General features: G+C 43.0%; 1 protein-coding gene across 1 annotated transcript in view; it reads left to right on the top strand.

Annotated features, from left to right (window-relative positions):
* The window catches only part of LOC309549438 (protein unc-93 homolog A-like), a 911642-nt gene that overhangs the window by 195977 nt on the left and 693158 nt on the right, over positions 1-22507 (top strand). The gene's annotated exons all lie outside the window — the stretch shown is intronic.

Here is a 22507-nt window from a genome sequence, read left to right as displayed (position 1 = left end):
TGCTTCATGCTGTGCAGTTATTGCCCTGGCCAATTTTGTGTCATCTGCAAAAACTGATATCGAACTACTGATCCCGACCTCAATGTTATTTATGAATAAATTGAACAAGGTTGGTCCCAGGACTGAGCCCTGGGGCACCCCGCTTACAACCTCACACCAGTCTGAGTATGCGCTGTTTTTTACCACCCTTTGGACACGCCCTTTAAGCCAATTCCGTATTTAAGAGCAAACCCTGCTATCGATACCTGCAGACCTTATTTTATAAATTAAGCGCTTGTGGGGAACTGTATCAAACGCCTTAGCGAAATCCAAGTACACCACATCCACTGGTCTCCCCCTATCTAGCTCACAGCTCACCTCCTCGTAGAATGTTAAGAGATTGGTTTGACAAGAACGCCCACTTGTAAAACCGTGCTGATTACTGCTGATGATGTTGTGGCAAACTCTACGATATAGTCCCTTATCATCCCCTCCAGAAGTTTACATACTATTGATGTCAAACTGACAGGCCTATAATTTCCCGGGATATGCCTCTGGCCCTTTTTGAATATCGGAATCACGTTAGCTTTCTTCCAATCCCCTGGTACATCTCCTGTCCTAATACTGTCAGCAAAGATCAGGAACAGTGGTCTCGATATAACTTTACTGAGTTAGTTCCACTCTAAACTACAAAATATGGTATCTATCCCAGAATCAAACATGGAAAAATCAATCCCAAAAAGGTATCGGCAATCGGGGAAAGGGACGTTACGATACCAAGTAAGTGTAATAGAAAATGTAGATGCAAAAGTAGATAAAAATTATCTTTTTATTATGTCCAAGTAAAAAATCAATATGCTAAAGCAGCAGCACATAATCATTGATACAAAAATATTGCTATTGCAACAAATATTAAAAGTGTATAAAAAACAGAAAAAAACTCTGCGCTTTAGGAGAAGCAGCTAACACCTGAAACAATAGTACAAGTTCCAAATAAAATAATAAAAACAGAATGGTGTAGCGCTAAATTATGAATGACAAACACCTATACTGAATCAAAGTATGATGTTAACATATACAGTCCAAAAAATGAACACTGAAGTCCACAAAGGAAGGTATTGGCTGAAACAGATTCCCAGGAAAGGAAAAGCTCCAAACAAATGAAGAAAGGTGAAGATCAGGTGTGCCCAGGAGTAGAAATGAATCCACCAGACAATATAGTGAGAAATGGCTCCTTACCAAATAGCTTTTGCCACTAGATTATAGGTGGCTGAATGCTCAAATGAAAGAGAGATCCTCCAATGTAGTGGAATGGCCAGGCAGGAGCATAGGTCACTCTCTCCGGGGACAACCAATCATAGATCACAGGGATATCCAGTGTATAACCATGGAAATAAAAAGGGGAAACACTCCCATAGTGCATTACCAATGTATAAAAAGGGATGCACTGACATGTAAAAACTTTGTATGTCAGCGGAACAAACAATGACATGCAGCCGCAGCGTTCCTGCAGAACATTACTCCTCGGATCGTGGGTCACCCGGCAGTATGGTGGAGAGCTAATGCTGATGATCAATCTAAACACCAGGGACCAATACGAACTTTCGCGCCATCAGGATAAACCACTACATGTTTCGTGGTAACTCTTGTCCTCTGGGGGTTGGTCCTAGGCGGCGCTGTGCGAGGTCAGGGGTTTAAATAGGCTAAACCGCCACATTGGATACTGGCAGTTTGCCCATAAACCGTCCGAAATGAGAAAAAACAGGAACAAAAATACTCTGGGACAATAAAAATATAAATATATAAATACACTTCCATAAGATCACTACCTGCTGCTAAATGCATCCATATGGTCACGCAAACGGGACCAGGGACAATTAAGTAGTCATGACAACATACCAATAGATAAGCAGTAGTGTTGAGCAAACACGGACTGTATTATTCGGGTCCGTACCGGATAATTGGATTTTTGTTACCCGGACACGGACCCGAAAACTTTACTGTATGTTCGGGTTGAAAATCCGTGTTCGGTAATTTTATTTCCTGTTTTGTATGTAATGGCGCGCTTTTAATGGCGGGCTTTCAACAGCCAACCAACAAGCGTTTAACTGGTGTGCCATAGAAGCAATCACAGCCATGCCTACTAATGGCATGGCTGTGATTGGCCAGCTGAAGCATGTGACCCAGGTCTTTATAAGCTCGAGACACAGCGCGCTGTGCGTCAGTCTGCTGTAGTGTAGGGAGAGAGCACACATAACGGTGCTGGCTGCTGCTGATTAGGGACAGACAGGGAAAAACAACATTGTGCCCGAAAAGAATGCAGGGACAGGTCGGTGTGTAGGCAGGGAAAGATATTTGAGCATTTTAGGGAAAGGCTGGAGAGAGTAGGCAGGGAGAGATTAGGAGACACAGGACAGAACAATCGTCTGTTAGCGATCTACATCGAATTTGCTGTGTGGGGGGTGGTGCAGTGAACGATCTTTTTGCCCTCACTTGAGCCCACTGAGGAGGAGGAGGAGGGAGAAAAAAATACATTTTTATCAGTCTGTTGTGTGCAGCGTTCAGTAGGGTTGAGCGAACACGGACTGTATTATTCGTGTTCATACCGAATAATAGTTTTTTTGTTACCCGAACACGGACCCTGAAAACTTTACTGTATATTCGGGTAAAAATCCGTGTTCGGTCATTTTATTTCCGGGTTTTGTATGCATTGGCGCGCTTTTCATGGCGGGCTTTCAACAGCCAATCAACAAGCGTTTAACTGGTGTGCCTCAAGCCATCCCAGCCATGCCTACAAATGTATTAGTAGCTGTGATTGGCCATCTGAAGCATGTGACCAAGTCTTTATAAGTTCGAGACCGAGCGCCGCTGCGTCATTATTATGCTGTAGTTCAGGGACAGAGCACACAACATCATACGTGCTGGCTGCTGATTAGGGACAGACAGGCAAAAATCATTTGTGTCCGAATAGAATTGAGGGACAGGTCGGAGTGTTTTAGGCAGGGCGAGTTGTAGGGCATTTTAGGGCGAGGCTGCTGATTTTTAGGGTCAGTGTTCTACAATAGATTTTGCTGTGTGGGGGGGGGTTTGCAGTGACCGATCTTATCAATCCTTTTAGGGAGAGGCTGCTAATTTTTAGGGTCAGTGTTCTACAATCGATTTTGCTGTGTGGGGGGGGGGGGTTTGCAGTGCCAGCAGTGACCAATCTTATCAATCCTTTTAGGGAGAGGCTGGAGATAGGCAGGTGTCAGTGGTACACATCAATTTTGCTGTGTGTGGGATGCAGTGAACACAATCTTTTTGCCCACTGAGGAGGAGGGAGAATAGTCTTTTTTTATCAGTCACTTGTGTGCAGCGTTTTACCTTCAGTGCTGCTGTGCTGACTCTGATAATACACTGCTGTGTTCACATGTGCTATTATTGAGTGATTTAAAAAGTTATACACTTTTTTTCTATTCCACTATTCAATATACACCCTTGGGTTAAAAAAATTAAATTGTGGCATACTCTGGTTCTGTACGTGTGAGATACATACACCTTTTTTTTGATAATATTTTCTATTCCGCTATTCAATCTACACCTTTGGGTATAAACAATTAAATTGCGGGATAGTCTGTGTCGGTACGTGTGAGATACACCTTTCCAATTTTTGGGGTGCATCTCATACTTCCGAGGATTTGAGGGTGCTGCCTGTTCTGAACTCCTCCTACTCCTCATCCTGCCTTTGGGGGTACAAAAAAATAGTAATTGGGGCCTAGTCTGGTTCTTTACTTGTGAGATACATACACCTTTTTTTGATAATATTTTCTATTCCGCTATTTAATCTACACCTTTGGGTATAAACAATTAAATTGCGGATAGTCTGTGTCGGTACGTGTGAGATACATACACCTTTTGATATCATATTTTCTATTCCGCTATTCAATCTACACCTTTGGGTAAAAACAATTAAATTGCGGGATAGTCTGTGTCGGTACGTGTGAGATACAAACACCTTTTGATATCATATTTTCTATTCCGCTATTCAATCTACACCTTTGGGTATAAACAATTAAATTGAGGGATAGTCTGTGTCGGTACGTGTGAGATACACCTTTCCAATTTTTGGGGTGCATCTCATACTGCCGAGGATTTGAGGGTGCTGCCTGTTCCGAACTCCTCCTACTCCTCATCCTGCCTTTGGGGGTACAAAAAATAGTAATTGGGGCCTAGTCTGGTTCTGTACATGTGAGATACATATACCTTTTTTTGATAATATTTTCTATTCCGCTATTCAATAAAAACCTTTGGGTATAAGCAATTAAATTGCGGGATAGTGTGTGTCGGTACGTGTGAGATACACCTTTCCAATTTTTGGGGTGCATCTCATACTGCCGAGGATTTGAGGGTGCTGCCTGTTCCGAACTCCTCCTACTCCTCATCCTGCCTTTGGGGGTACAAAAAATAGTAATTTGGGCCTAGTCTGGGTCTGTACGTGTGAGATACATACACCTTTTGATATCATATTTTCTATTCCGCTATTCCATCTACACCTTTGGGTATAAACAATTAAATTGCGGGATAGTCTGTGTCGGTACGTGTGAGATACACCTTTCCAATTTTTGGGGTGCATCTCATACTTCCGACGATTTGAGGGTGCTGCCTGTTCTGCACTCCTACTCCTCATCCTGCCTTTGGGGGTACAAAAAATAGTAATTGGGGCCTAGTCTGGTTCTGTACGTGTGAGATACATACACCTGTTTTTGATAATATTTTCTATTCCGCTATTCAATAAAAACCTTTGGGTATAAACAATTAAATTGCGGGATAGTCTGTGTCGGTACGTGTGAGATACACCTTTCCAATTTTTGGGGTGCATCTCATACTGCCGAGGATTTGAGGGTGCTGCCTGTTCCGAACTCCTCCTACTCCTCATCCTGCCTTTGGGGGTACAAAAAATAGTAATTTGGGCCTAGTCTGGGTCTGTACGTGTGAGATACATACACCTTTTGATATCATATTTTCTATTCCGCTATTCCATCTACACCTTTGGGTATAAACAATTAAATTGCGGGATAGTCTGTGTCTGTACGTGTGAGATACACCTTTCCAATTTTTGGGGTGCATCTCATACTGCCGAGGATTTGAGGGTGCTGCCTGTTCCGAACTCCTCCTACTCCTCATCCTGCCTTTGGGGGTACAAAAATAGTAATTGGGGCCTAGTCTGGTTCTGTATGTGTGAAATACATACACCTTTTTTTGATAATATTTTCTATTCCACTATTCAATAAAAACCTTTGGGTATAAACAATTAAATTGCGGGATGGTCTGTGTCAGTACGTGTGAGATACACCTTTCCAATTTTTGGGGTGCATCTCATACTGCCGAGGATTTGAGGGTGCTGCCTGTTCCGAACTCCTCCTACTCCTCATCCTGCCTTTGGGGGTACAAAAAATAGTAATTGGGGCCTAGTCTGGTTCTGTAGGTGTGAGATACATATACCTTTTTTTGATAATATTTTCTATTTCGCTATTCAATAAAAACCTTTGGGTATAAGCAATTAAATTGCGGGATAGTCTGTGTCGGTACGTGTGAGATACACCTTTCCAATTTTTGGGGTGCATCTCATACTTCCGACGATTTGAGGGTGCTGCCTGTTCTGCACTCCTCCTACTCCTCATCCTGCCTTTGGGGGTACAAAAAATAGTAATTTGGGCCTAGTCTGGGTCTGTACGTGTGAGATACATACACCTTTTGATATCATATTTTCTATTCCGCTATTCCATCTACACCTTTGGGTATAAACAATTAAATTGCGGGATAGTCTGTGTCGGTACGTGTGAGATACACCTTTCCAATTTTTGGGGTGCATCTCATACTGCCGAGGATTTGAGGGTGCTGCCTGTTCCGAACTCCTCCTACTCCTCATCCTGCCTTTGGGGGTACAAAAAATAGTAATTGGGGCCTAGTCTGGTTCTGTAGGTGTGAGATACATATACCTTTTTTTGATAATATTTTCTATTTCGCTATTCAATAAAAACCTTTGGGTATAAGCAATTAAATTGCGGGATAGTCTGTGTCGGTACGTGTGAGATACACCTTTCCAATTTTTGGGGTGCATCTCATACTTCCGACGATTTGAGGGTGCTGCCTGTTCTGCACTCCTACTCCTCATCCTGCCTTTGGGGGTACAAAAAATAGTAATTGGGGCCTAGTCTGGTTCTGTACGTGTGAGATACATACACCTGTTTTTGATAATATTTTCTATTCCGCTATTCAATAAAAACCTTTGGGTATAAACAATTAAATTGCGGGATAGTCTGTGTCGGTACGTGTGAGATACACCTTTCCAATTTTTGGGGTGCATCTCATACTGCCGAGGATTTGAGGGTGCTGCCTGTTCCGAACTCCTCCTACTCCTCATCCTGCCTTTGGGGGTACAAAAAATAGTAATTTGGGCCTAGTCTGGGTCTGTACGTGTGAGATACATACACCTTCTGATATCATATTTTCTATTCCGCTATTCCATCTACACCTTTGGGTATAAACAATTAAATTGCGGGATAGTCTGTGTCTGTACGTGTGAGATACACCTTTCCAATTTTTGGGGTGCATCTCATACTGCCGAGGATTTGAGGGTGCTGCCTGTTCCGAACTCCTCCTACTCCTCATCCTGCCTTTGGGGGTACAAAAATAGTAATTGGGGCCTAGTCTGGTTCTGTATGTGTGAAATACATACACCTTTTTTTGATAATATTTTCTATTCCACTATTCAATAAAAACCTTTGGGTATAAACAATTAAATTGCGGGATGGTCTGTGTCAGTACGTGTGAGATACACCTTTCCAATTTTTGGGGTGCATCTCATACTGCCGAGGATTTGAGGGTGCTGCCTGTTCCGAACTCCTCCTACTCCTCATCCTGCCTTTGGGGGTACAAAAAATAGTAATTGGGGCCTAGTCTGGTTCTGTAGGTGTGAGATACATATACCTTTTTTTGATAATATTTTCTATTTCGCTATTCAATAAAAACCTTTGGGTATAAGCAATTAAATTGCGGGATAGTCTGTGTCGGTACGTGTGAGATACACCTTTCCAATTTTTGGGGTGCATCTCATACTTCCGACGATTTGAGGGTGCTGCCTGTTCTGCACTCCTCCTACTCCTCATCCTGCCTTTGGGGGTACAAAAAATAGTAATTGGGGCCTAGTCTGGTTCTGTACGTGTGAGATACATACACCTTTTTTTGATAATATTTTCTATTCCGCTATTCAATAAAAACCTTTGGGTATAAACAATTAAATTGCGGGATAGTCTGTGTCGGTACGTGTGAGATACACCTTTCCAATTTTTGGGGTGCATCTCATACTGCCGAGGATTTGAGGGTGCTGCCTGTTCCGAACTCCTCCTACTCCTCATCCTGCCTTTGGGGGTACAAAAAATAGTAATTTGGGCCTAGTCTGGGTCTGTACGTGTGAGATACATACACTTTTTGATATCATATTTTCTATTCCGCTATTCAATCTACACCTTTGGGTATAAACAATTAAATTGCGGGATAGTCTGTGTCGGTACGTGTGAGATACACCTTTCCAATTTTTGGTGCGCATCTGATACTGCCGAGGATTTGAGGGTGCTGCCTGTTCCGAACTCCTGCTACTCCTCATCCAGCCTTTGGGGGGGGGGTACAAAAAATAGTAATTTGGGCCTAGTCTGGGTCTGTACGTGTGAGATACATACACCTTTTGATATCATATTTTCTATTCCGCTATTCCATCTACACCTTTGGGTATAAACAATTAAATTGCGGGATAGTCTGTGTCGGTACGTGTGAGATACACCTTTCCAATTTTTGGGGTGCATCTCATACTGCCGAGGATTTGAGGGTGCTGCCTGTTCCGAACTCCTCCTACTCCTCATCCTGCCTTTGGGGGTACAAAAAATAGTAATTGGGGCCTAGTCTGGTTCTGTAGGTGTGAGATACATATACCTTTTTTTGATAATATTTTCTATTTCGCTATTCAATAAAAACCTTTGGGTATAAGCAATTAAATTGCGGGATAGTCTGTGTCGGTACGTGTGAGATACACCTTTCCAATTTTTGGGGTGCATCTCATACTTCCGACGATTTGAGGGTGCTGCCTGTTCTGCACTCCTACTCCTCATCCTGCCTTTGGGGGTACAAAAAATAGTAATTGGGGCCTAGTCTGGTTCTGTACGTGTGAGATACATACACCTGTTTTTGATAATATTTTCTATTCCGCTATTCAATAAAAACCTTTGGGTATAAACAATTAAATTGCGGGATAGTCTGTGTCGGTACGTGTGAGATACACCTTTCCAATTTTTGGGGTGCATCTCATACTGCCGAGGATTTGAGGGTGCTGCCTGTTCCGAACTCCTCCTACTCCTCATCCTGCCTTTGGGGGTACAAAAAATAGTAATTTGGGCCTAGTCTGGGTCTGTACGTGTGAGATACATACACCTTTTGATATCATATTTTCTATTCCGCTATTCCATCTACACCTTTGGGTATAAACAATTAAATTGCGGGATAGTCTGTGTCTGTACGTGTGAGATACACCTTTCCAATTTTTGGGGTGCATCTCATACTGCCGAGGATTTGAGGGTGCTGCCTGTTCCGAACTCCTCCTACTCCTCATCCTGCCTTTGGGGGTACAAAAATAGTAATTGGGGCCTAGTCTGGTTCTGTATGTGTGAAATACATACACCTTTTTTTGATAATATTTTCTATTCCACTATTCAATAAAAACCTTTGGGTATACACAATTAAATTGCGGGATGGTCTGTGTCAGTACGTGTGAGATACACCTTTCCAATTTTTGGGGTGCATCTCATACTGCCGAGGATTTGAGGGTGCTGCCTGTTCCGAACTCCTCCTACTCCTCATCCTGCCTTTGGGGGTACAAAAAATAGTAATTGGGGCCTAGTCTGGTTCTGTAGGTGTGAGATACATATACCTTTTTTTGATAATATTTTCTATTTCGCTATTCAATAAAAACCTTTGGGTATAAGCAATTAAATTGCGGGATAGTCTGTGTCGGTACGTGTGAGATACACCTTTCCAATTTTTGGGGTGCATCTCATACTTCCGACGATTTGAGGGTGCTGCCTGTTCTGCACTCCTCCTACTCCTCATCCTGCCTTTGGGGGTACAAAAAATAGTAATTGGGGCCTAGTCTGGTTCTGTACGTGTGAGATACATACACCTTTTTTTGATAATATTTTCTATTCCGCTATTCAATAAAAACCTTTGGGTATAAACAATTAAATTGCGGGATAGTCTGTGTCGGTACGTGTGAGATACACCTTTCCAATTTTTGGGGTGCATCTCATACTGCCGAGGATTTGAGGGTGCTGCCTGTTCCGAACTCCTCCTACTCCTCATCCTGCCTTTGGGGGTACAAAAAATAGTAATTTGGGCCTAGTCTGGGTCTGTACGTGTGAGATACATACACTTTTTGATATCATATTTTCTATTCCGCTATTCAATCTACACCTTTGGGTATAAACAATTAAATTGCGGGATAGTCTGTGTCGGTACGTGTGAGATACACCTTTCCAATTTTTGGTGCGCATCTGATACTGCCGAGGATTTGAGGGTGCTGCCTGTTCCGAACTCCTGCTACTCCTCATCCAGCCTTTGGGGGGGGGGTACAAAAAATAGTAATTTGGGCCTAGTCTGGGTCTGTACGTGTGAGATACATACACCTTTTGATATCATATTTTCTATTCCGCTATTCCATCTACACCTTTGGGTATAAACAATTAAATTGCGGGATAGTCTGTGTCGGTACGTGTGAGATACACCTTTCCAATTTTTGGGGTGCATCTCATACTGCCGAGGATTTGAGGGTGCTGCCTGTTCCGAACTCCTCCTACTCCTCATCCTGCCTTTGGGGGTACAAAAAATAGTAATTGGGGCCTAGTCTGGTTCTGTAGGTGTGAGATACATATACCTTTTTTTGATAATATTTTCTATTTCGCTATTCAATAAAAACCTTTGGGTATAAGCAATTAAATTGCGGGATAGTCTGTGTCGGTACGTGTGAGATACACCTTTCCAATTTTTGGGGTGCATCTCATACTTCCGACGATTTGAGGGTGCTGCCTGTTCTGCACTCCTCCTACTCCTCATCCTGCCTTTGGGGGTACAAAAAATAGTAATTGGGGCCTAGTCTGGTTCTGTACGTGTGAGATACATACACCTGTTTTTGATAATATTTTCTATTCCGCTATTCAATAAAAACCTTTGGGTATAAACAATTAAATTGCGGGATAGTCTGTGTCGGTACGTGTGAGATACACCTTTCCAATTTTTGGGGTGCATCTCATACTGCCGAGGATTTGAGGGTGCTGCCTGTTCCGAACTCCTCCTACTCCTCATCCTGCCTTTGGGGGTACAAAAAATAGTAATTTGGGCCTAGTCTGGGTCTGTACGTGTGAGATACATACACCTTTTGATATCATATTTTCTATTCCGCTATTCCATCTACACCTTTGGGTATAAATAATTAAATTGCGGGATAGTCTGTGTCTGTACGTGTGAGATACACCTTTCCAATTTTTGGGGTGCATCTCATACTGCCGAGGATTTGAGGGTGCTGCCTGTTCCGAACTCCTCCTACTCCTCATCCTGCCTTTGGGGGTACAAAAATAGTAATTGGGGCCTAGTCTGGTTCTGTATGTGTGAAATACATACACCTTTTTTTGATAATATTTTCTATTCCACTATTCAATAAAAACCTTTGGGTATAAACAATTAAATTGCGGGATGGTCTGTGTCAGTACGTGTGAGATACACCTTTCCAATTTTTGGGGTGCATCTCATACTGCCGAGGATTTGAGGGTGCTGCCTGTTCCGAACTTCTCCTACTCCTCATCCTGCCTTTGGGGGTACAAAAAATATTAATTGGGGCCTAGTCTGGTTCTGTACGTGTGAGATACATACACCTTTTTTTGATAATATTTTCTATTCCGCTATTCAATCTACACCTTTGGAAAGAGACAACAAAAGGAAGAGAGAGAGATAGGGCAAGGGGTATTCAATTTAAGCAAACAAACATTAACACAAGAAGAATTAAAAGTCCTAGACAAAGGCCTTAAGTATGCCCCAAAAAAGAATTGTAATAAATTTGAAACCTATATAGGAATACAAAAATATATTCGTCAATTAAATGTAAAGAAATATATATTGAGTAATCCTATAAAAAGTACATCTACCTCGAATCCGGACAATATTCAGCACTAGTGTTGAGCGAATACGGACTGTATTATTCGTGTTCGCACCGAATAATTGGATTTTTGTTACCCGAACACGGACCCGAAAACTTTACTGTATGTTCGGGTAAAAATCCGTGTTCGGTCATTTTATTTCCGGGTTTTGTATGTATTGGCGCGCTTTTAATGGCGGGCTTTCAACAGCCAATCAACAAGCGTTTAACTGGTGTGCCTTTAGCCATCCCAGCCATGCCTACAAATGTATTAGTAGCTGTGATTGGCCATCTGAAGGATGTGACCAAGTCTTTATAAGTTCGAGACGGAGCGCCGCTGCGTCATTATGCTGTAATTCAGGGACAGAGCACACATCATACGTGCTGGCTGCTGATTAGGGACAGACAGGCAAAAATCATTTGTGTCTGAATAGAATTGAGGGACAGGTCGGAGTGTTTTAGGCAGGGCGAGTTGTTAGGGCATTTTAGAGGCGAGGCTGCTGATTTTTAGGGTCAGTGTTCTACAATCGATTTTGCTGTGTGGGGGGGGGGGGGGTTTGCAGTGCCGGCAGTGACCGATCTTATCGATCCTTTTAGGGAGAGTCTGGAGATAGGCAGGTGTCAGTGGTCCACATCGATTTTGCTGTGTGTGGGGTGGTGTGAACACAATCTGCCCGCTGAGGAGGAGGGAGAAAAAAGTATTTTTTTATCAGACAGTCACTTGTGTGCAGCGTTTTTCATTCAGTGCTGCTGTGCTGACTGTGATAATACACTGCTGTGTGCACATGTGCTATTATTGAGTGATTTCAAAAGTTTTACACTTTTTTCTATTCCACTATTCAATATACACCCTTGGTTTAAAAAAATTAAATTGTGGCATAGTCTGTAGAAATCTAGTTAAAATTACAAACTTAAAAAGGGAATTTTCTTTTTTTTTTCTCCCCATAGCCTGCAGCAGAGATGAGTGATATAAGACACTGCTGTAAACATGTGCTATTGATAAATCACCAATTTCATATCATATTTTCTATTCCGCTATTCAATCTACACCTTTGGGTATAAACAATTAAATTGCGGGATAGTTTGTGTCGGTACGTGTGAGATACACCTTTCCAATTTTTGGGACGCATCTCATACTGCCGAGGATTTGAGGGTGCTGCCTGTTCTGAACTCCTCCTACTCCTCATCCTGCCTTTTGGGGGGTACAAAAAATAGTAATTTGGGCCTAGTCTGGGTCTGTACATGTGAGATACATACACCTTTTGATATCATATTTTCTATTCCACTATTCAATCTAAACCTTTGGGTATAAACAATTAAATTGCGGGATAGTCTGTGTCGGTACGTGTGAGATACACCTTTCCAATTTTTGGGGCGCATCTGATACTGCCGAGGATTTGAGGGTGCTGCCTGTTCCGAACTCCTCCTACTCCTCATCCTGCCTTTGGGGGGGGGGTACAAAAAATAGTAATTTGGGCCTAGTCTGGGTCTGTACGTGTGAGATACATACACCTTTTGATATCATATTTTCTATTCCGCTATGCAATCTAAACCTTTGGGTATAAACAATTAAATTGCGGGATAGTCTGTGTCGGTACGTGTGAGATACACCTTTCCAATTTTTGGGGCGCATCTCATACTGCCGAGGATTTGAGGGTGCTGCCTGTTCCGAACTCCTCCTACTCCTCATCCTGCCTTTGGGATGTACAAAAATTAGTAATTTGGGCCTAGTCTGGGTCTGTACGTTTGAGATACATACACCTGTTGATATCATATTTTCTATTCGGCTATTCAATCTAAACCTTTGGGTATAAACAATTAAATTGCGGGATAGTCTTTGTCGGTACGTGTGAGATACACCTTTCCAATTTTTGGGGCGCATTTCATACTGCCGACGATTTGAGGGTACTGCCTGTTCCGAACTCCTCCTACTCCTCATCCTGCCTTTGGGGGGGTACAAAAAATAGTAATTTGGGCCTAGTCTGGGTCTGTACGTGTGAGATACATACACCTTTTGATATCATATTTTCTATTCCGCTATTCAATCTAAACCTTTGGGTATAAACAATTAAATTGCGGGATAGTCTGTGTCGGTACGTGTGAGATCCACCTTTCCAATTTTTGGGGCGCATCTCATACTGCCGAGGATTTGAGGGTGCAGCCTGTTCCGAACTCCTCCTACTCCTCATCCTGCCTTTGGGGGGGTAGAAAAAATAGTAATTTGGGCCTAGTCTGGGTCTGTAAGTGTGAGATACATACACCTTTTGATATCATATTTTCTATTCCACTATTCAATCTACACCTTTGGGTATAAACAATTAAATTGCGGGATAGTCTGTGTCGGTACGTGTGAGATACACCTTTCGAATTTTTGGGGCGCATCTGATACTGACGAGGATTTGAGGGTGCTGCCTGTTCCGAACTCCTCCTACTCCTCATCCTGCCTTTGGGGGGGTACAAAAAATAGTAATTTGGGCCTAGTCTGGGTCTGTACGTGTGATATACATACACTTTTTGATATCATATTTTCTATTCCGCTATTCAATCTACACCTTTGGGTATAAACAATTAAATTGCGGGATAGTCTGTGTCGGTACGTGTGAGATACACCTTTCCAATTTTTGGGGCGCATCTGATACTGCCGAGGATTTGAGGGTGCTGCCTGTTCCGAACTCCTCCTACTCCTCATCCGGCCTTTGGGGGGGTACAAAAAAATAGTAATTTGGGCCTAGTCTGGGTCTATACGTGTGAGATACATACACCTTTTGATATCATATTTTCTACTCCGCTATTCAATCTAAACCTTTGGGTGTAAACAATTAAATTGCGGGGTAGTCTGTGTCGGTACGTGAGATACACCTTTCCAATTTTTTGGGGCGCATCTCATACTGCCGAAGATTTGAGGGTGCTGCCTGTTCCGAACTCCTCCTACTCCTCATCCTGCCTTTGGGGGGTACAAAAAATAGTAATTTGGGCCTAGTCTGGGTCTGTACGTGTGAGATACATCCACTTTTTGATATCATATTTTCTATTCCGCTATTCAATCTACACCTTTGGGTATAAACAATTCAATTGCGGGATAGTCTGTGTCGGTACGTGTGAGATCCACCTTTCCAATTTTTGGGGCGCATCTCATACTGCCGAGGATTTGAGGGTGCAGCCTGTTCCGAACTCCTCCTACTCCTCATCCTGCCTTTGGGGGGTAGAAAAAATAGTAATTTGGGCCTAGTCTGGGTCTGTAAGTGTGAGATACATACACCTTTTGATATCATATTTTCTATTCCACTATTCAATCTACACCTTTGGGTATAAACAATTAAATTGTGGGATAGTCTGTGTCGGTACGTGTGAGATACACCTTTCCAATTTTTGGGGCGCATCTGATACTGACGAGGATTTGAGGGTGCTGCCTGTTCCGAACTCCTCCTACTCCTCATCCTGCCTTTGGGGGGGTACAAAAAATAGTAATTTGGGCCTAGTCTGGGTCTGTACGTGTGAGATACATACACTTTTTGATATCATATTTTCTATTCCGCTATTCAATCTACACCTTTGGGTATAAACAATTAAATTGCGGGATAGTCTGTGTCGGTACGTGTGAGATACACCTTTCCAAATTTTGGGGCGCATTTCATACTGCCGAGGATTTGAGGGTGCTGCCTGTTCCGAACTCCTCCTACTCCTCATCCTGCCTTTGGGGGGGTACAAAAAATAGTAATTTGGGCCTAGTCTGGGTCTGTACGTGTGAGATACATACACCTTTTGATATCATATTTTCTATTCCGCTATTCAATCTACACCTTTGGGTATAAACAATTAAATTGCGGGATAGTCTGTGTCGGTACGTGTGAGATCCACCTTTCCAATTTTTGGGGCGCATTTCATACTGCCGACGATTTGAGGGTGCTGCCTGTTCCGAACTCCTCCTACTCCTCATCCTGCCTTTGGGGGGGGGGTACAAAAAATAGTAATTTGGGCCTAGTCTGGGTCTGTACGTGTGAGATACATACACCTTTTGATATCATATTTTCTATTCCGCTATGCAATCTAAACCTTTGGGTATAAACAATTAAATTGCGGGATAGTCTGTGTCGGTACGTGTGAGATACACCTTTCCAATTTTTGGGGCGCATCTCATACTGCCGAGGATTTGAGGGTGCTGCCTGTTCCGAACTCCTCCTACTCCTCATCCTGCCTTTGGGATGTACAAAAAATAGTAATTTGGGCCTAGTCTGGGTCTGTACGTGTGAGATACATACACCTGTTGATATCATATTTTCTATTCGGCTATTCAATCTAAACCTTTGGGTATAAACAATTAAATTGCGGGATAGTCTGTGTCGGTACGTGTGAGATACACCTTTCCAATTTTTGGGGCGCATTTCATACTGCCGACGATTTGAGGGTACTGCCTGTTCCGAACTCCTCCTACTCCTCATCCTGCCTTTGGGGGGGTACAAAAAATAGTAATTTGGGCCTAGTCTGGGTCTGTACGTGTGAGATACATACACCTTTTGATATCATATTTTCTATTCCGCTATTCAATCTAAACCTTTGGGTATAAACAATTAAATTGCGGGATAGTCTGTGTCGGTACGTGTGAGATCCACCTTTCCAATTTTTGGGGCGCATCTCATACTGCCGAGGATTTGAGGGTGCAGCCTGTTCCGAACTCCTCCTACTCCTCATCCTGCCTTTGGGGGGGTACAAAAAATAGTAATTTGGGCCTAGTCTGGGTCTGTACGTGTGAGATACATACACCTTTTGATATCATATTTTCTATTCCGCTATTCAATCTAAACCTTTGGGTATAAACAATTAAATTGCGGGATAGTCTGTGTCGGTACGTGTGAGATCCACCTTTCCAATTTTTGGGGCGCATCTCATACTGCCGAGGATTTGAGGGTGCAGCCTGTTCCGAACTCCTCCTACTCCTCATCCTGCCTTTGGGGGGGTAGAAAAAATAGTAATTTGGGCCTAGTCTGGGTCTGTAAGTGTGAGATACATACACCTTTTGATATCATATTTTCTATTCCACTATTCAATCTACACCTTTGGGTATAAACAATTAAATTGCGGGATAGTCTGTGTCGGTACGTGTGAGATACACCTTTCGAATTTTTGGGGCGCATCTGATACTGACGAGGATTTGAGGGTGCTGCCTGTTCCGAACTCCTCCTACTCCTCATCCTGCCTTTGGGGGGGTACAAAAAATAGTAATTTGGGCCTAGTCTGGGTCTGTACGTGTGATATACATACACTTTTTGATATCATATTTTCTATTCCGCTATTCAATCTACACCTTTGGGTATAAACAATTAAATTGCGGGATAGTCTGTGTCGGTACGTGTGAGATACACCTTTCCAATTTTTGGGGCGCATCTGATACTGCCGAGGATTTGAGGGTGCTGCCTGTTCCGAACTCCTCCTACTCCTCATCCGGCCTTTGGGGGGGTACAAAAAAATAGTAATTTGGGCCTAGTCTGGGTCTATACGTGTGAGATACATACACCTTTTGATATCATATTTTCTACTCCACTATTCAATCTAAACCTTTGGGTGTAAACAATTAAATTGCGGGGTAGTCTGTGTCGGTACGTGAGATACACCTTTCCAATTTTTTGGGGTGCATCTCATACTGCCGAGGATTTGAGGGTGCTGCCTGTTCCGAACTCCTCCTACTCCTCATCCTGCCTTTGGGGGGGTACAAAAAATAGTAATTTGGGCCTAGTCTGGGTCTGTACGTGTGAGATACATCCACTTTTTGATATCATATTTTCTATTCCGCTATTCAATCTACACCTTTGGGTATAAACAATTCAATTGCGGGATAGTCTGTGTCGGTACGTGTGAGATCCACCTTTCCAATTTTTGGGGCGCATCTCATACTGCCGAGGATTTGAGGGTGCAGCCTGTTCCGAACTCCTCCTACTCCTCATCCTGCCTTTGGGGGGTAGAAAAAATAGTAATTTGGGCCTAGTCTGGGTCTGTAAGTGTGAGATACATACACCTTTTGATATCATATTTTCTATTCCACTATTCAATCTACACCTTTGGGTATAAACAATTAAATTGTGGGATAGTCTGTGTCGGTACGTGTGAGATACACCTTTCCAAATTTTGGGGCGCATTTCATACTGCCGAGGATTTGAGGGTGCTGCCTGTTCCGAACTCCTCCTACTCCTCATCCTGCCTTTGGGGGGGTACAAAAAATAGTAATTTGGGCCTAGTCTGGGTCTGTACGTGTGAGATACATACACCTTTTGATATTATATTTTCTATTCCGCTATTCAATCTAAACCTTTGGGTATAAACAATTAAATTGCGGGATAGTCTGTGTCGGTACGTGTGAGATACACCTTTCCAATTTTTGGGGCGCATCTGATACTGCCGAGGATTTGAGGGTGCTGCCTGTTCCGAACTCCTCCTACTCCTCATCCTGCCTTTGGGGGGGGGGGTACAAAAAATAGTAATTTGGGCCTAGTCTGGGTCTGTACGTGTGAGATACATACACCTTTTGATATCATATTTTCTATTCCGCTATTCAATCTAAACCTTTGGGTATAAACAATTAAATTGCGGGATAGTCTGTGTCGGTACGTGTGAGATACACCTTTCCAATTTTTGGGGCGCATCTCATACTGCCGAGGATTTGAGGGTGCTGCCTGTTCCGAACTCCTCCTACTCCTCATCCTGCCTTTGGGATGTACAAAAAATAGTAATTTGGGCCTAGTCTGGGTCTGTACGTGTGAGATACATACACCTTTTGATATCATATTTTCTATTCGGCTATTCAATCTAAACCTTTGGGTATAAACAATTAAATTGCGGGATAGTCTGTGTCGGTACGTGTGAGATACACCTTTCCAATTTTTGGGGCGCATTTCATACTGCCGACGATTTGAGGGTGCTGCCTGTTCCGAACTCCTCCTACTCCTCATCCTGCCTTTGGGGGGGTACAAAAAATAGTAATTTGGGCCTAGTCTGGGTCTGTACGTGTGAGATACATACACCTTTTGATATCATATTTTCTATTCCGCTATTCAATCTAAACCTTTGGGTATAAACAATTAAATTGCGGGATAGTCTGTGTCGGTACGTGTGAGATCCACCTTTCCAATTTTTGGGGCGCATCTCATACTGCCGAGGATTTGAGGGTGCAGCCTGTTCCGAACTCCTCCTACTCCTCATCCTGCCTTTGGGGGGGTAGAAAAAATAGTAATTTGGGCCTAGTCTGGGTCTGTAAGTGTGAGATACATACACCTTTTGATATCATATTTTCTATTCCACTATTCAATCTACACCTTTGGGTATAAACAATTAAATTGCGGGATAGTCTGTGTCGGTACGTGTGAGATACACCTTTCCAATTTTTGGGGCGCATCTGATACTGACGAGGATTTGAGGGTGCTGCCTGTTCCGAACTCCTCCTACTCCTCATCCTGCCTTTGGGGGGGTACAAAAAATAGTAATTTGGGCCTAGTCTGGGTCTGTACGTGTGATATACATACACTTTTTGATATCATATTTTCTATTCCGCTTTTCAATCTACACCTTTGGGTATAAACAATTAAATTGCGGGATAGTCTGTGTCGGTACGTGTGAGATACACCTTTCCAATTTTTGGGGCGCATCTGATACTGCCGAGGATTTGAGGGTGCTGCCTGTTCCGAACTCCTCCTACTCCTCATCCGGCCTTTGGGGGGGTACAAAAAAATAGTAATTTGGGCCTAGTCTGGGTCTGTACGTGTGAGATACATACACCTTTTGATATCATATTTTCTACTCCGCTATTCAATCTAAACCTTTGGGTATAAACAATTAAATTGCGGGGTAGGCTGTGTCGGTACGTGTGAGATACACCTTTCCAATTTTTTGGGGCGCATCTCATACTGCCGAGGATTTGAGGGTGCTGCCTGTTCCGAACTCCTCCTACTCCTCATCCTGCCTTTGGGGGGGTACAAAAAATAGTAATTTGGGCCTAGTCTGGGTCTGTACGTGTGAGATACATACACTTTTTGATATCATATTTTCTATTCCGCTATTCAATCTACACCTTTGGGTATAAACAATTAAATTGCGGGATAGTCTGTGTCGGTACGTGTGAGATACACCTTTCCAATTTTTGGTGCGCATCTGATACTGCCGAGGATTTGAGGGTGCTGCCTGTTCCGAACTCCTGCTACTCCTCATCCAGCCTTTTGGGGGGGGGTACAAAAAATAGTAATTTGGGCCTAGTCTGGGTCTGTACGTGTGAGATACGTTCACCTTTTGATATCATATTTTCTATTCCGCTATTCAATCGAAACCTTTGGGTATAAACAATTAAATTGCGGGATAGTCTGTATCGGTACGTGTGAGATACACCTTTCCAATTTTTGGGGCGCATCTGATACTGACGAGGATTTGAGGGTGCTGCCTGTTCCGAACTCCCCCTACTCCTCATCCTGCCTTTGGGGGGGTACAAAAAATAGTAATTTGGGCCTAGTCTGGGTCTGTACGTGTGATATACATACACTTTTTGATATCATATTTTCTATTCCGCTATTCAATCTACACCTTTGGGTATAAACAATTAAATTGCGGGATAGTCTGAGTCGGTACGTGTGAGATCCACCTTTCCAATTTTTGGGGCGCATCTCATACTGCCGAGGATTTGAGGGTGCAGCCTGTTCCGAACTCCTCCTACTCCTCATCCTGCCTTTGGGGGGGTAGAAAAAATAGTAATTTGGGCCTAGTCTGGGTCTGTAAGTGTGATATACATACACCTTTTGATATCATATTTTCTATTCCACTATTCAATCTACACCTTTGGGTATAAACAATTAAATTGCGGGATAGTCTGTGTCGGTACGTGTGAGATACACCTTTCCAATTTTTGGGGCGCATCTGATACTGACGAGGATTTGAGGGTGCTGCCTGTTCCGAACTCCTCCTACTCCTCATCCTGCCTTTGGGGGGGTACAAAAAATAGTAATTTGGGCCTAGTCTGGGTCTGTACGTGTGATATACATACACTTTTTGATATCATATTTTCTATTCCGCTTTTCAATCTACACCTTTGGGTATAAACAATTAAATTGCGGGATAGTCTGTGTCGGTACGTGTGAGATACACCTTTCCAATTTTTGGGGCGCATCTGATACTGCCGAGGATTTGAGGGTGCTGCCTGTTCCGAACTCCTCCTACTCCTCATCCGGCCTTTGGGGGGGTACAAAAAAATAGTAATTTGGGCCTAGTCTGGGTCTGTACGTGTGAGATACATACACCTTTTGATATCATATTTTCTACTCCGCTATTCAATCTAAACCTTTGGGTATAAACAATTAAATTGCGGGGTAGGCTGTGTCGGTACGTGTGAGATACACCTTTCCAATTTTTTGGGGCGCATCTCATACTGCCGAGGATTTGAGGGTGCTGCCTGTTCCGAACTCCTCCTACTCCTCATCCTGCCTTTGGGGGGGTACAAAAAATAGTAATTTGGGCCTAGTCTGGGTCTGTACGTGTGAGATACATACACTTTTTGATATCATATTTTCTATTCCGCTATTCAATCTACACCTTTGGGTATAAACAATTAAATTGCGGGATAGTCTGTGTCGGTACGTGTGAGATACAAATTTCCAATTTTTGGTGCGCATCTGATACTGCCGAGGATTTGAGGGTGCTGCCTGTTCCGAACTCCTGCTACTCCTCATCCAGCCTTTGGGGGGGGGTACAAAAAATAGTAATTTGGGCCTAGTCTGGGTCTGTACGTGTGAGATACATTCACCTTTTGATATCATATTTTCTATTCCGCTATTCAATCTAAACCTTTGGGTATAAACAATTAAATTGCGGGATAGTCTGTATCGGTACGTGTGAGATACACCTTTCCAATTTTTGGGGCGCATCTGATACTGACGAGGATTTGAGGGTGCTGCCTGTTCCGAACTCCTCCTACTCCTCATCCTGCCTTTGGGGGGGTACAAAAAATAGTAATTTGGGCCTAGTCTGGGTCTGTACGTGTGATATACATACACTTTTTGATATCATATTTTCTATTCCGCTTTTCAATCTACACCTTTGGGTATAAACAATTAAATTGCGGGATAGTCTGTGTTGGTACGTGTGAGATGCACCTTTCCAATTTTTGGGGCGCATCTGATACTGCCGAGGATTTGAGGGTGCTGCCTGTTCCGAACTCCTCCTACTCCTCATCCGGCCTTTGGGGGGGTACAAAAAAATAGTAATTTGGGCCTAGTCTGGGTCTGTACGTGTGAGATACATACACCTTTTGATATCATATTTTCTACTCCGCTATTCAATCTAAACCTTTGGGTATAAACAATTAAATTGCGGGGTAGGCTGTGTCGGTACGTGTGAGATACACCTTTCCAATTTTTTGGGGCGCATCTCATACTGCCGAGGATTTGAGGATGCTGCCTGTTCCGAACTCCTCCTACTCCTCATCCTGCCTTTGGGGGGGTACAAAAAATAGTAATTTGGGCCTAGTCTGGGTCTGTACGTGTGAGATACATACACTTTTTGATATCATATTTTCTATTCCGCTATTCAATCTACACCTTTGGGTATAAACAATTAAATTGCGGGATAGTCTGTGTCGGTACGTGTGAGATACACCTTTCCAATTTTTGGTGCGCATCTGATACTGCCGAGGATTTGAGGGTGCTGCCTGTTCCGAACTCCTGCTACTCCTCATCCAGCCTTTGGGGGGGGGTACAAAAAATAGTAATTTGGGCCTAGTCTGGGTCTGTACGTGTGAGATACATACACCTTTTGATATCATATTTTCTATTCCGCTATTCAATCTAAACCTTTGGGTATAAACAATTAAATTGCGGGATAGTCTGTGTCGGTACGTGTGAGATACACCTTTCCAATTTTTGGGGCGCATCTGATACTGCCGAGGATTTGAGGGTGCTGCCTGTTCCGAACTCCTCCTACTCCTCATCCTGCCTTTGGGGGGTACAAAAAATAGTAATTTGGGCCTAGTCTGGGTCTGTACGTGTGAGATACATACACCTTTTGATATCATATTTTCTATTCCGCTACTCAATCTAAACCTTTGGGTATAAACAATTAAATTGCGGGATAGTCTGTGTCGGTACGTGTGAGATACACCTTTCCAATTTTTGGGGGCGCATCTGATACTGCCGAGGATTTGAGGGTGCTGCCTTTTCCGAACTCCTCCTACTCCTCATCCTACCTTTAGGGGGGTACAAAAAATAGTAATTTGGGCCTAGTCTGGGTCTGTACGTGTGAGATACATACACCTGTTGATATCATATTTTCTATTCCGCTATTCAATCTAAA

The sequence above is a fragment of the Pelophylax lessonae genome (genome assembly GCF_965119305.1).
Source record: "Pelophylax lessonae genome assembly, chromosome: 3".
NCBI lineage: Eukaryota > Metazoa > Chordata > Amphibia > Anura > Ranidae > Pelophylax > Pelophylax lessonae.
The sequence above is the reverse complement of the archived record's forward strand: the minus strand, read 5'-3'. Positions and strand labels throughout refer to the sequence as shown.